This window comes from Stenella coeruleoalba (assembly GCF_951394435.1).
Source record: "Stenella coeruleoalba genome assembly, chromosome: 9".
Taxonomy (NCBI): domain Eukaryota; kingdom Metazoa; phylum Chordata; class Mammalia; order Artiodactyla; family Delphinidae; genus Stenella; species Stenella coeruleoalba.
Window position 1 is genome coordinate 26,246,369 of NC_137155.1, and position 14,160 is coordinate 26,260,528.

The 14,160-nt window shown below is 38.5% G+C and overlaps 1 protein-coding gene across 2 annotated transcripts in view; it reads right to left on the minus strand.

Annotated features, from left to right (window-relative positions):
- Positions 1 to 14,160, minus strand: part of SEMA3E (semaphorin 3E) — a 568,411-nt gene that overhangs the window by 460,058 nt on the left and 94,193 nt on the right. For both annotated transcript variants that reach the window (XM_079932521.1, XM_079932522.1), the window contains exon 4: positions 8,003 to 8,184. The gene's annotated coding sequence lies outside the window, so the exon portion shown is untranslated. The remainder of the gene's footprint in view (positions 1 to 8,002; positions 8,185 to 14,160) is intronic.

A 14,160-nucleotide genomic window follows, 5' to 3' on the forward strand; every position in this document is an offset into this window, starting at 1 on the left:
GTAACCTCCCACAACTGGCCTTTCCTCTCCCCGAACATCCTTGGTTTTTAGCTGGAGATGATATTTAAGGTGGTGGCTTGGGCTATTCAGAGTTACACAGTTTTTCTGGTCTCTCCATGTATACAGGAGGTATATACATCATTAGACTTGTTTGTTTTTTTCCTATCAATCTCTCTTTTATTACAGGTGGATCTCAGCCAAGAACCTAGAAATGTAGAGCTAAAGTTATTTTTCCTCCCATACATGGGCTTCCCGAAAAATAAATGCCTCAATGTTAGAGTTTAAATATCATTTTCTTCCCCTCCAATTTTTTTTTTTTTAGCAGAAGGAGAAAAATAGTGTATACTGAGTTCTTTTCCTCATAAAGTCAAATTACCATAAGATATTCCTTGAGGTCACAAGTAAGGAAATGCTAAGCCCACTCAAAGTTTTCAGCTCTCTAGGGATAAACACTGGATTTGGCCTACACTAATTATTGTTTGTAAAGCACCAGCTGATGAGAGCAAAATTGCTAAGAAGCACCCACCTGTTACCCTCTTCATCACACTGGAACTAAATGAGTGGGAACAGCCTCCCACTGTAGCTCTTGCCTTTCTTGGGGAGGGGTGGGGAGAGGAAGAAGGAGAGTTCTCTTGAACAGTAATGCAAAATATATTTAATCCCAGTCACCAGGACCTTGCTTGTAGGACTATGCCTGAAGCATCTATTATCACTACCCACACTACCAGAGAGGCAGATCTTAGCTCCAGTATTTAGCCCTGACCATGCAGCAACAACATGGTAGTCATTCTCTTTCTTAGTCCTTGTTGGACTGCACCCGTAGGCCTGCAAGCCTTGTAGTTGCCCAGCCAGGAGACTGAAGAAAGAGCCTGGATACAGAGACAAAGACATCAGTGGTTTACAGGATAGGGGACTTTACACATCTGAAGCAAAAGGTCCTGCAGCAACATCCCACCGAGGATGGCAGATGGTGGCAGACAGAACATGAAAGCAGTTTTTGCTACTCAGGGGAGAAGGAGGCTACCGTTTATAGAGGGAATTGACATCAGGTTGGCTCATTTGTTGCCAGGGAAACCAGCGGCTGGGCAGGGGGCAAGCACTTAGACAGTTACTGATTAAGCCCTGTAATTCAGAGGACTGGATAGTCATGTGAGTGACCGGTCAAGCACGGCATGTACAGAAAGCAAGAGAACAGCCATCTTGAATGGCCTGACCATAGAGTCCTTATTAATTTCAACAATGATAGGAATTCAGAGTTCACTCAGTTTATATAGAGGGCCACTCCTCTGGTCACACCTTAGACATCCTTTATCATTTTAAATATCTTTAACCTCATTCTCAAATATTTCATGTCCAAATGATACCTCCCAACTTCCTAGCTCCAAATTAGATCCAAATAAAACAATCCTGAGACTCTGCTCAGACATAGCTTTTATTAATCCTGCCATCTTTTTTTATTATTCCTTCTTCCATCACTCTTTACTTTCCTCCTAGTACAGCTTAAATTTCAGAGTCAATCCTTATCACTCTTTGGTATGCACACTCAATTCCCTTGAACTTCTCCCTTCCAAGCGTTTGCTCAACCAAACTACAATATTGGTTAATTCCACCCTTTGTCTAATCTTAGCCAATATGCACACAGTTGAACAGGCTAGTGAAAAACACACAACCACTTTCAGTTTTCACTTTAAGCTCATGCCAAGAACTTGGAAGCTACCTGATGATCATGTTTTATTTCCCCAGTACATTCACTCTCCCAGTCTCCTGGACCAGTGGTTCACAAAGTTTGGTCCACAGTCTCCTAGAAGTCTCCATGACCTTTGCAAGGGGTCTGAGAAATCAAAATTATTCTCATAAAAATACTTACATGTTGTTTGTCTGTTTCACCATGTTCTTCACATTAGCCCCAAAGATACAAAAGCAATAGAGGGTAAAATTGTTGGTGTCTCAGCACAGCTAAGGTACTGGCACCAAACTATCATAGAAGTCATCAACAAGCACTTTCATTTAAAAAAATAAGTTTCTTAAATGACATTTAAGAATGCCCTAGAGGAAACAGTAAAAATATTAATATTATATATAATACTAATATAATTAATATTAGATTTCAACTCGAGTATATGTCTTTAATATTCTGGGTGACACATAAAGCATTACTATTGCATACTAAAGGAAGATAGTTGTCCCTAGGAAAAGCATTTGTGCTTTTTTCATGGAATACACTTTTTTTCTTTTTTCTTTTTGTAGTACGCGGGCCTCTCACCACCGCGGTCCCTCCCGTCGCGGAGCACAGGCTTCGGGCGCGCAAGCTCAGCGACCACGGCTCACGGGCCCAGCCGCTCCGCCGCACGTGGGACCCTCCTGGACCGGGGCACGAACCCGCTCCCCACGCATCGGCAGGCGGACCCCCAACCACTGCGCCACCAGAGAAGCCCCATGGAATACACTTTTTATTTGAAAGAGCAACTGACAAACAAATTATTGTGATTCTTAACTGGGTGTCTGGCAGACATTTTCTCACAAATAAAGAAAGTGAGTCATTTCAAGAAGAACAACTAACAATTTGTTGCCAGTGGTAAATTTTGAGCTTTCAACTGAAAATTATGATTATAAACAATTTGTATTTGCCACCTGTGCTTCCTAATACTTAAGGTTTTTCTGATGAAATGGACATGATACAAACGGAAGTGCTATTTTAAAATATTGTATAATAAACTATGTCAATGTTTGTAATATTTGCGTAACTCAGTGAGCCGATATTTTCCAAATTATCAAAACACTATAATGTTCTTATAATGACATTATAAGATCATGAATGAATAAAACATCCAAGCGAAGTGCAAGGTAGACCAATGGACTTCAGTGTAACAGAGTACAAAACACTGACTGATATGGTTTCAGATTTCTTACTGCAACTAGCATTAAAAAGACTGTTGTTGGGCTTCCCTGGTGGCGCAGTGGTTGAGAGTCCGCCTGCCAATGCAGGGGACACGGGTTCGTGCCCCGGTCCGGGAAGATCCCACATACTGCGGAGCGGCTGGGCCCGTGAGCCGCGTGTCCGGAGCCTGTGCTCCACAATGGGAGAGGCCACAACAGTGAGAGGCCCGCGTACCACACACAAAAAATAGACTACTGTCTATTTGACCTGCGGTTCAGTGACAAAGAAACACATACCCACTATTAGTTATCTCAAAAAGTGATTTCTCCCTTTCAAACCACATACCTGACACACTGAGAGCTTGGCAAATTATACTCATCATTTTCTTGCAGGGAATTCTCCTTCTTCCCGATCGATTACATGTTCGTTCGTTTTTTTAAAGTGTTTATACCTGGTGGTGCAGGTATCTCTGCTTCCTTTCCATGGCCATGTCTCCCTGCTTCAGGTCTTCTTTTCTCAGTCTCAATACAGGGACCAGAGTGATCTTGTAGACTACACAAGTTAAATTATGTCATGCTTCTGCTTTAATCCTTCAGTGTTTCCCAACTTGATTACTCTAAAAGCTCAGGTCTTTCACATGACCTAGATGTCACACACACAGGATTCGTCTCCCTGTTACCTTTCCGACTTCATCTCCTATTGGTATCCCCTTTGCTTTCATACAGCAGCCGCGCTGGCATCCTTGCTTTTTGAACACATAGTCTTTTGCTTTAAGATCTTTGCATTTGCTCTCCCCTCTCCCTGGAATGCTTCTCCTCCCTAGTTCCACACAGCTGGTTCTCTTACTCCTCCAGGTCTGCACTCACATGGAACTTCGGTGGGAACATGTGTGACTACCCCTTTTCAAACTGTAGCTGTCTCTGTCCCAATGTTTATTATTCTTGTTCACAGATCTATTTTTTCCCATAGCATTTACTAACATCTAGTGTACTGTATCATCTGTTTTTACTTTTTATTGTAAGTTTCACCATTCTAGAATGCAAGCCCCATGAGGGTAGGGATTTTTTATTTTTTATTATTTTTTTATTTTTTTGCGACACGCGGGCCTCTCCCTGTTGTGGCCTCTCCCATTGCGGAGCACAGGCTCCGGACGCCCAGGCCCAGCGGCCATGGCTCACGGGCCCAGCCGCTCCGCGGCATGTGGGATCTTCCTGGACCGGGGCGTGAACCCGTGTCCCCTGCATCGGCAGGCGGACTCTCAACCACTGCGCCACCAGGGAAGCCCCGGGATTTTTAATTTTTGTACACTGCTATAACCCATTACCTAGGGCAGGGCCAGGCAATGAATGGGACTCAGTGATTGGATGAACTGAATGAATATCCCTGAGTATCCTAACAGGCCCTGTGCCAGACTCTGGAGACCAAATGATGAAAAGTATACAGACTCTAACTAAAGAGCTCAAGTAGAAGGAGGAAAAAGAGGATATAGGGTATGTAGTAGGAAGATAACTGAACAAAATTGGTTTACCCTAAGTGACTATTTTTTTACTCAAAGTCTCCCATTAACACTTGTATACTGCTTTCCTAAGTGACATCCGGTTTGACATAATAGTTTTATGGTAAAGAACTCTATAACTGTATTCCCAAGAACACTTATAACTGTGTCTAATATATAGAATTGCATTGATATACAGAATGTATAAATTATTTCCAATAGAGTTACTTATAGAAGAGTGAACTGACATTAGCACTATTTTGATTAGAACAATAATGATATAATAAAAATAATAGAAAATTTTAAAAAAGAACTATAATGGTATAAAGCAGCTATTTGAAGCAGAAACTGAAGTACTAAACCTTCAGCATCCACCAGCCTAGTCCAAAATAATGAAATGTTCTTATTTGGAAACATAACTTGGTTGACACATTTAATCCTTCTTCTAACACATTACTCAAAATTATGTGTGAATTATATATGTAAAGCATAAATGACGTGGCTTAAGAACTTAAAATGCCATCCTCATTTTTTTTTTTTTTTTACCTGCAGTATGCTAACTGTGGGAACTACACTAGCTATAACGGCACTGTACGTACTGAAGTGAGTCTGCCTTATAATAAGGATTTGAAGGACCCATATCTGGATGTGATACTGAAAATAATCATGTCTCTTACTAAATTCTTTATACGATAATAGGAAGAAATTGCTGAATACTGAAATGCATATGGATCAATCCAGGCGAAAACATGTTAGAGAAAGTTTTGTTAGATGAACAAAATAAATGGGGAGATTTTCCTTCTTGGCTAAAAGTCTACAGAGAATGGTAACAAATTGTAAGAAAGTTGGTAGTGATTTTCTATTTCTTTTCATTTATATAAGGCAATTCAAGATGTGAAAATCTTTATTACTTTTCCATATTTCCACGTAAAATATATTTTTAACTCTTGTTTTATAATAGTTCAGTATTTTAATCGGACTGTTTATCAGTTCTCACTTTGAATTCTTTTAAATTAAAATTTTTAATATATGTATGTGAGTAAAGTATTTAGTTTGTTCTTTGCTCTGGAGTTTGGAAATATCCTGAATCTGAAATTTCAATGTGTTTTTGGTGCACATTTGTAATCCAGAGGATCAAGTTCTGCTACTGATCACCTTTTACTTCTAATTACAGATGTATCTCCTGTGTCAAAGCCGTTGCAGAAGAAAACTGGAAAGTATCAAGTATTCCATGAAGTAGCTTGAATTTTCAGAGAAGGGAGAGGAATAAGAATTACCAGTGGGACTCGGCATTTCTTCCCATTGATTTCTCATCTGACCCATTGATGTTTGGAGGTTACTACATTGTTATTATGAATCAAGTGATTTTTCTCAGATTTTCTCTAATGAGAATATAAGTTTGATAATGAATGACTACACATGACTCCAATACTGTAGTAAATACTGTAACATAAAAAGCATGAATTTATTTATTTTTGGCCATGCCACGTGGCATGAGGGATCCTAGTTCCCCAGCCAGGGATCGAACCCGTGCCCGCTGAAGCGGAAGCACAGAGTCTTAACCACTGGACTGCCAGGGAAGTCCCAAAAGGTGTGAATTTATATTCAAATAAATAGAGTACTGCCCAAATCTCACATTTCTGTGTCCTTGCACATGCCAGCTCCTGACTAGACTATCCATTCCCACTTGTCTCACACCCCACTATCCTTTGTGTTTGTTTGTTTGTTTTTCACTGAAGCAAAAAGGGAAGTTTTATTAGAAGGATACTGGAGTATTTTACAAAATGCAGGACTGCCAGGCCTGGCAGCAGGAATAAGAAAACCATCAGTAACCCAGTCGTACTTACTTTTCATTTCTTATCTCTGCTTCTCTCTGGGTATCATTTTTTTTCAATCCATCTTCCCAGCCTGGCTTTCTCAGCCCTTACATAGAGATAACAGAGGATGGCAGATCCATAATTCCTAAATTTATATCCTTCAGTTCAAGTTATACCTATCTAGACTGATTAAGTCCAAATTCCTAATTCCTAGGAGAGAACATCTGGAGCAGTTTGGGTCAGGGGGTTATTTATGGTCTAGTCCATTGTGGCCAGCAGACAGGATGTAATAATAACAATATGCCTGTCAAGGGCAAATCCCTGGTGGAGGGCGTGGGGAAGGAAAGGGCAATTCTCAGAATATACGGTAACTTTTACTTGGCTAACTTCCTATGCAACCATCAAGGCCTAATTTTTGTGTCATCTTTTCTGGTTAAATCCTTATATCCCCCTCACTCTCCCCACATCTGGGAATACATTCATAGTATTTAGTGCTACTTATCCAGCTCTCATCTTGTCTCTCTTACCCACTGCACAGACACGTTTTTCAACTTCATATCTCTAACCCTGCTTTGTATTCATTGTTCCATGGTAAGCACCTTGGAATTGTTTGTTGAATAAATATACCAGTATGGGAACAAAGATTCATACTTAACCATGGTTATTTGCTTGCCTTCCCAGAACCCACAGCAGTCTCATAAGAAACATAAATGATTTGGAAATATAGAGAGTCTAAGATGTTTAAAGACATTGGATTCTATCCTCTCTCTTATTAAAAAACCAGCTTTATTGGGATACAATTTGTGTATGACCATTCACCCTTTTAAAGTGTACAATTCAATGGTTTTTATTAAGCTCAGAGTTGTACCACCATCACAATTTTATAACATTTTCATCACCTCCCAGAGAAACCCTGTCCTCATTACCAATCACTCCTCATTTCCCTTCATTCTCTCAGTCTTAGGCAACTATGAATGTACTTTCAGTCTCTATGAACTTAGCTAGTTTGGAAGTTTCATGTAAGAAGAATAACACACTATGTGATCTTTTGTGACTGGCTACTTTCACATGGCATAATGTTTCCAACGTTTATCCATGTCTGTAACATGTATTAGTAATTCATTCCTTTATACGGCCAAATCCTTTTCTATTATAGGGATATACTGTATTTTATTTTTTCATTCATCAGTTGATGAACATTTGGGTTGTCTCTACCTTTTGCTATTATGAATGATGCTATGAATATTCATGTGATTTTATTTTTCTCGGGAACCTGGAGGTGGAATTGCTGGATTATATGGTAACTCTATGTTTCACTTTTTGAACACCGCCAGACTGTATGCCAACGAGCTACATACACTATTGTATGAAAGGGTCTGAAGAGATATTTGTCCAAGGAAGAAATACAAATTGCCAATAAGCACATGAAAAATACTCAACATCATTATTCATTAGAGCAATGCATATTAAAACCAAAATAAAATACCACTTCACATTAACTAAGATGGTCATAATTTAAAAAACAGAAAATTACAAGGGTCGGCAAGGATGTGAAGGAATTAAAAGCCTCTCTTTATTTTGACAAACACTCACTCTTGCATTGTACTCCACATTTTGTGCTACCCAATGATATTTATGAATCTACTCAATGATCAGCTCTCCAGAGCTATCCATTGTACTGTCTTATTATGATTCTTAAACTTTTGATATTAATTTTTTTTAAAATAAATAAATTTATTTATTTATTTTTGACTGCATTGGGTCTTCGTTGCTGCACGCGGGCTTTTTCTAGTTGCAGCTAGCGGGACTTACTGTTCTTTGTGGTGCTCGGGCTTCTTGTTGCAGAGCATGGGCTCTAGGCATGTAGGCTTCAGTAGTCGTGGTGCACGGGCTTAGTTGCTCCGTGGCACGTGGGATCTTCCTGGACCAGGGCTCGAACCTGTGTCGCCTGGTTGGCAGGCAGATTCTTAACCACTGCGCCACCAGGGAAGTCCCTGATGTTAATTTTAAAAGAATAATACCCATTAATGGTGTAGATTGATAAAATGGTAAAGAAATACAAACATTATAATTTTTTTAAAAATTAAAATTGTTTTTGAAGAAATAATACCTGAATTTGGTTTAAAAAAATAGCATACAGTCTAGAATCCAAATAAGTCTCTATTTTTCTGACCACCAATCCCTCAATTACCCTCCTTAGAAAAATTCTCTTCCAATTTCTTGCTTTCCAAAAAATTTCAGTCTCACAAGGCTCTAAGTATATGTTAATCTCTTTTATAAAGTTTACACCAATAGTAGCATACTATTCAGTCTATACTGAACCATGCTTTTTTTTTACACACACACACAAATATTTATTTTCAAATATGAAGAGTACAAGATTTGCTATTCTTAGAAATTGTAAAGGTAATTGCAAATAAGACAGCAGATTTGACTATATTAAAAATTGTAGGGCTTCCCTGGTGGCGCAGTGGTTGAGGGTCCGCCTGCCGATGCGGGGTACGCGGGCTCGTTCCCCGGTCCGGGAGGATCCCGCGTGCCAAGGAGCGGCTGCGCCCGTGGGCCGTGGCCCCTGGGCCTGCGCGTCCGGAGCCTGTTGCTCCGCGATGGGAGAGGCCACAGCGGTGGGAGGCCCGCGTACCGCCAAAAAAAAAAAAAAAAAAATGTATACGAAAGGGGAAAAGATGCAGCATTTTAGAAATCAGCAAAACATTTGCGGTCACTGTTTTGCTTTTTTCATTAATTTATCTTGAAGATTATTCTATATTATTTCTACTTTATTCTTTATAATGGCTGTAAGATATTCTCATTTAAAGGTGTGCCATGAAAAACTCCACTGTAATTTCAGTGCCATGAGATCATTTAGTTGGTCTAGCTGGTCTATAAATATTTTTCAGTGGTTTTTATATATTCACCTTCCGTTCAGACCTACTGATATATATTTCCTTTGTATTTTTATCTTGCATTTTTTTTATTAAACTATTTCTTGTCTGATTTTCTACTTTTTTGTCCTCAATGAGAATATACTGACACATCCTTTCCAATAGGAGAGGAAGAAAATAATTTTTCTGTTTCCTCAAAAATATAGAATATAAGAAATAATTTAAATATATATGTAGATATATATCTATCCATATAAAAAAGTTTCTAAAAATAATAAGTTCACGTACACAGTTTGGAGCCTCAGACTTTTAAAAATTTAAGCTATACCTACCTACATTTTGCTTGTTTTTATATTCTTCCATAAATTCAACACGTAAGAACTATTGGTCATCTATCAAAAACAGAACACTATGGACATTACTCAAAGAGATTACTTAAAAGGGAGAATAGGAGAAGGTGGTGGGTGGAATGCTAGGGAACAATGACATTGAAGGACTGTTTTATGGGGAGAGGTGTAAGAAAATGAAAAGCCCACAAAACCCAGAGAGGAGAGTTTCAAGCAACTCCACCCTGGCCCAGTCTCCAGGTCACTGGAACTCACTGCCTTTTCACCTCAGGCAAAAGGCCACATGGCCTCTCGCCTGCCTAATCCTTTCAGGTCAATAAATGTTCTTCCACAGTCTTTCCAGTCCCCTAGTGATGTAAAATCAACCTATCTTGAGTTTCATGACCTCAGCACACTGCTGGGTGACTGGATAATTAATGTTTTCAAGAAATTTGAACTACCAGGTTAATGATATAACAGGTAATACTTTTATTATAACGACTGCATGCTCTCAGAGGAGCGGTAATGTCAGAATTCGTGCCCCTCAGCAGTACCCTTGGCAGGAGGGCGTATCATGACCTCTCTCAAATTGGACCAAATAAGCGATGAGTAACTTCACCATATTCTGTTCAAATTTCATATAATCTTCTGTTGTCTTCACAACGAAGATATTTTTTGATAACTGTATGGTGAATTAAGGTCTCTGCTAATACCAAGATGTTACAACTTGATATTTATAATTTGCAGCCTGATTTTCATATGTTTAGTATCTCAGTGCAGCGATTCATAGCTGAAAATCCCATATTTATGAGAACTCAAACATATGAACAAATTAATTTACACCTAGAAAACTTTTCCCACGATATATTTTCCCATTAAATTCACTGGCCAAAGTATAAATACATGCCCATAAGTGTTTTGGTACTAAAAGGACAATTTCAGGATGTTATAAAGATGTTAATATAATTTTCTAAGAGTACTGTGGGAGATTAATCTCTCTTTCTTACTCTCTCTTTTCTAAATTTGTGTTTAGAACGATTATTTCTATGAGAAGTAGAGTATATACTTTTTATCTTCCAAGCAATGATATATGTCACTGAAATCAGAGACCTTCTATTATTTTTAAAAATTTCTTAGAATTTTAAATTACAAACATCATAATGTGCTTTGTGACATAAGCGAAACATTACAATGTAAAAATGTATGTATGCAAGATGATCATCTCCACATTCCCCTCCAGCTTCACACCCCAGATGCAGCCAGTGTGAGAAACCTGCTGTGACGCTCTTCAACACCTTTTTCCTTGTTCACTCAATGTTTATAGGCGTGTATGCACATACAGAGAGGTGTTTGTTTATCTGACTTTTAAAATTAATAAATAATTATATTATATATCTTACGCTGCAATTGCTTCGTTTTAACTGACAATATGTCATGGATATTCCTACAATTCCGTATGAATATCGGCTACACTATACACAGGCGAAAGCAACTCAAAGAGAACGCACAAAGGCTATAAAGAGGAAATACAAGAAGAAACAAATGTAAACCTGAAGCACTGATAAACACGAAAAAAAAATCTCCAAAAACAACAAAAAAAATCTCAAACTCACTGATAATAATGGAACTGCTTGTAATGCTGGCAAGTATTTAAATGGATTAGGATGCCTGTAAAGAGGAAGATACAGAAAAAAGAGTAAATTATATTCTCTAAAAATGATCTGGCAATATCAAACTTATGTATTAAAAAGATACCAATTATGTATCTAATCATCTATTTTTTAAAACTTTGATCCAGACATTCTATACATTATCTAACTTATAGACATCTCTTCCATAAAAATGAAAGCACTGGTTTTCAAAACTACTGGCACAAGATGTTCTTGTGAGGTGTTACCGCAGGACAGGGAGACATGTTACCTGAGAGGGACGAGGAAGGTAAAGGACAGAGTCAAGTAGAAGGAAAAAAAAAAAGACTACCATAAAAGAGTAAGCATGTTATGATCACATTTATGTAAAATTATATTACATATATACATGTATTTGCATTAGTACTTTAGAAAAAAGTTATTAAGTTTCATATGAACCTAATATTTTATATTACCCAGGACAAGACTATCTTAAGTGATTCTTTTTTTTTTTTTTTTTTTGCGGTACGTGGGCCTCTCACTGTTGTGGCCTCTCCCGTTGCGGAGCACAGGCTCCGGACGCGCAGGCTCAGCGGCCATGGCTCACGGGCCCAGCCGCTCCGCGGCATGTGGGATCTTCCCGGACCGGGGCACGAACCCGCGTCCCCTGCATTGGCAGGCGGACTCTCAACCACTGCGCCACCAGGGAAGCCCCTTAAGTGATTCTTTAACGTATCTGATTTTAACTAACTGAAAATGATTATAGTAAATATAAGTTTATGACTGCAGCTGAAAGTGTCTTATTGGTGCATAATATCATGTATAAAAGTTTTCCAAGGCTCACACAGTCAGGGTATTTACTGTTTCATTGGTGAAAATGAGTTCTGTCTGTTAGTGCTAGTAAATGAGAAGCTGAAGCAAGTTTTTACCTAGGCTATTTTATTCAATAAAGTGAAATATCACTCTCAAGAGCAAACAGCAGATGTCTCTTAAATGTTTAAGGAAGATGAGAGTAATTAATTTAATAGGTGGAAGTATATTTTCTTTTCTTTTTTTTTTGGCCACACCGCACAGCATGCGGGATCTTAGTTCCCCAACCAGGGATCAAACCTGTGCCCCCTGCAGTGGACGTGCAGAGTCTTAACCACTGGACCGCCAGGGAAGTCCTAGAAGTATATTTTCATTTTCTTTCCCCTCAATTTTCCCCCAAAGAATGTCAATATGTATATAAAGAAAACATGTAAAGAATCTATGCTTCTGAAAGTGTGATTGTATTTTAATTAAAAAAAACTTTTTTTATTAAGACTTTACATTTTTAGAGCAATTTTAGGTTCATAGCAAAATTGAGGGGAAGGTATAGAGATTTCCCATATACTTCCTGCTCCCACACATGCATAGCCTCCCCCATTATCAACATCCACCATCAGAGCGGTACATGTGTTGCAACTGATGAACTTACATTGACCCACCATAAACACCCAAGTCCACTGTTTACATTACGGGGTTGCATATCATAAGTAATAAACACATTTTCTCTACTCTTCTCTATTTCTAGGGAACCTCTGGTCCCTTAAGATCTCTTGCGCTTTTTTTCTGAGCGCGCTTGTGGGGCATTTCATGCATGCACATTTAAAACTGGCCTTCATCAAACGTGCCACTAGCATCCACTTACTGTGGGTAAGGGCTGATGTTCGTGTTTGCGGTTATCACAGCTGTGCCAGCCTCCCGTTGCTTTAGATGCAGTTGCCCAAGTGCCACTACTGTGTTACTGCTTCAGACTGGGTGCTAATGAAGAGACTGAGAATACCCACCCCAGGCTGGGGAAATATTCTGGAGTGTGTGCTCTAAGAATGCTGTGCTGTGTTACCCATGTGCCAAAGACACATGGCATTACTCATCACAGGAGGCTATGACTCTCAATGCCTTCTGTGAAGCTTCCAGACAACTCACACTGATTTCTGTTTGAAAATAATTCTTGAACCTTTTAATTTATAGCTCATCTGACCTTAAAACGCAATATGCAAATCTGTGGGAGGCTTGGAATAGGATACAAACTATTGTGAATATTAGTGTGGTATATTCAGAATTTCTATTGCTTCCTAGGATACTGTAATCCATCGATCAAGTCTCCCAGACCCAAAGGTTCTCTGTCTCTGGTGAAAATTAAATTCACTGAGACAACTTGCATAGTTAAGCTCAAGCTTGGCCCCAGCTAATAGGGAATGGTAGCAACGTTTCTTTATAAGAATCTGCTGCCTATAAAATACCCCAAGCTACACAGAAGGGTTTAAAGCTCTGAACAGAGCCATTCTTATTACTTTGGGGTAACTTTGGGATTTATTGCCATCATGATTGCCTAGTATTTTGCAAAAGGCAGATCCTGATTAAATTATTCTAAACTATATGTGCATTTTAATAGATGTTTTTACTGATGTCATAAATTTTAATATGATTTTGCCCATTTCTAGGGCAAGAAAATAGTTAATTTCCTACTGTAATGAGTTTTGAAATTGGTTATTACTTATTGGTAAATGAAATAGTAAACGTTTTCTGAATATTTTAAAATTTACAAATTTTGAAATGGAACTAGGAAATGGGTCATTTAAGAAACAAATAATATAAGATTAAATTACAGAGCATACTGAGGTAATACATGCTTTTAACTTTTCATATGAGTATTTTAAAGATTCTATTTTTCAGCCTTTTGGTTTATGACATCACAGAAACTTTCAATGAAATTAGACCCTTGTAATTCTACACAGGGTGCACTTTTTCACTGCATAATAAATATAAAACTGTGCCTGTAACTTGGGTTCTTTTGCAGTTCAGTGAGGGGAATAATTGTCCCAACAAAAACTTTAACTGCTTAAAGTATGGAACTGTTTAGATTCGTTTTTGTAGGAGCAATAAAACTAATTGGGAAATTAAGCCAATGAAACTTACCACACACTCAGAGTTACAAATAATTTTGTTTAATGCTAATGTAAAGCCAAGCATTTGTTACCATGAAAAGACTATTGGTTGAACAGCCAATAAAGTTCAAAGTAGTCGGGTTTTGCAGCCCAACACTTTCTCTATGGAGAAAGGTGTTTACTGCAAACCGCCTTCTCTTTTGCTAATTAGCACCTGCCAAT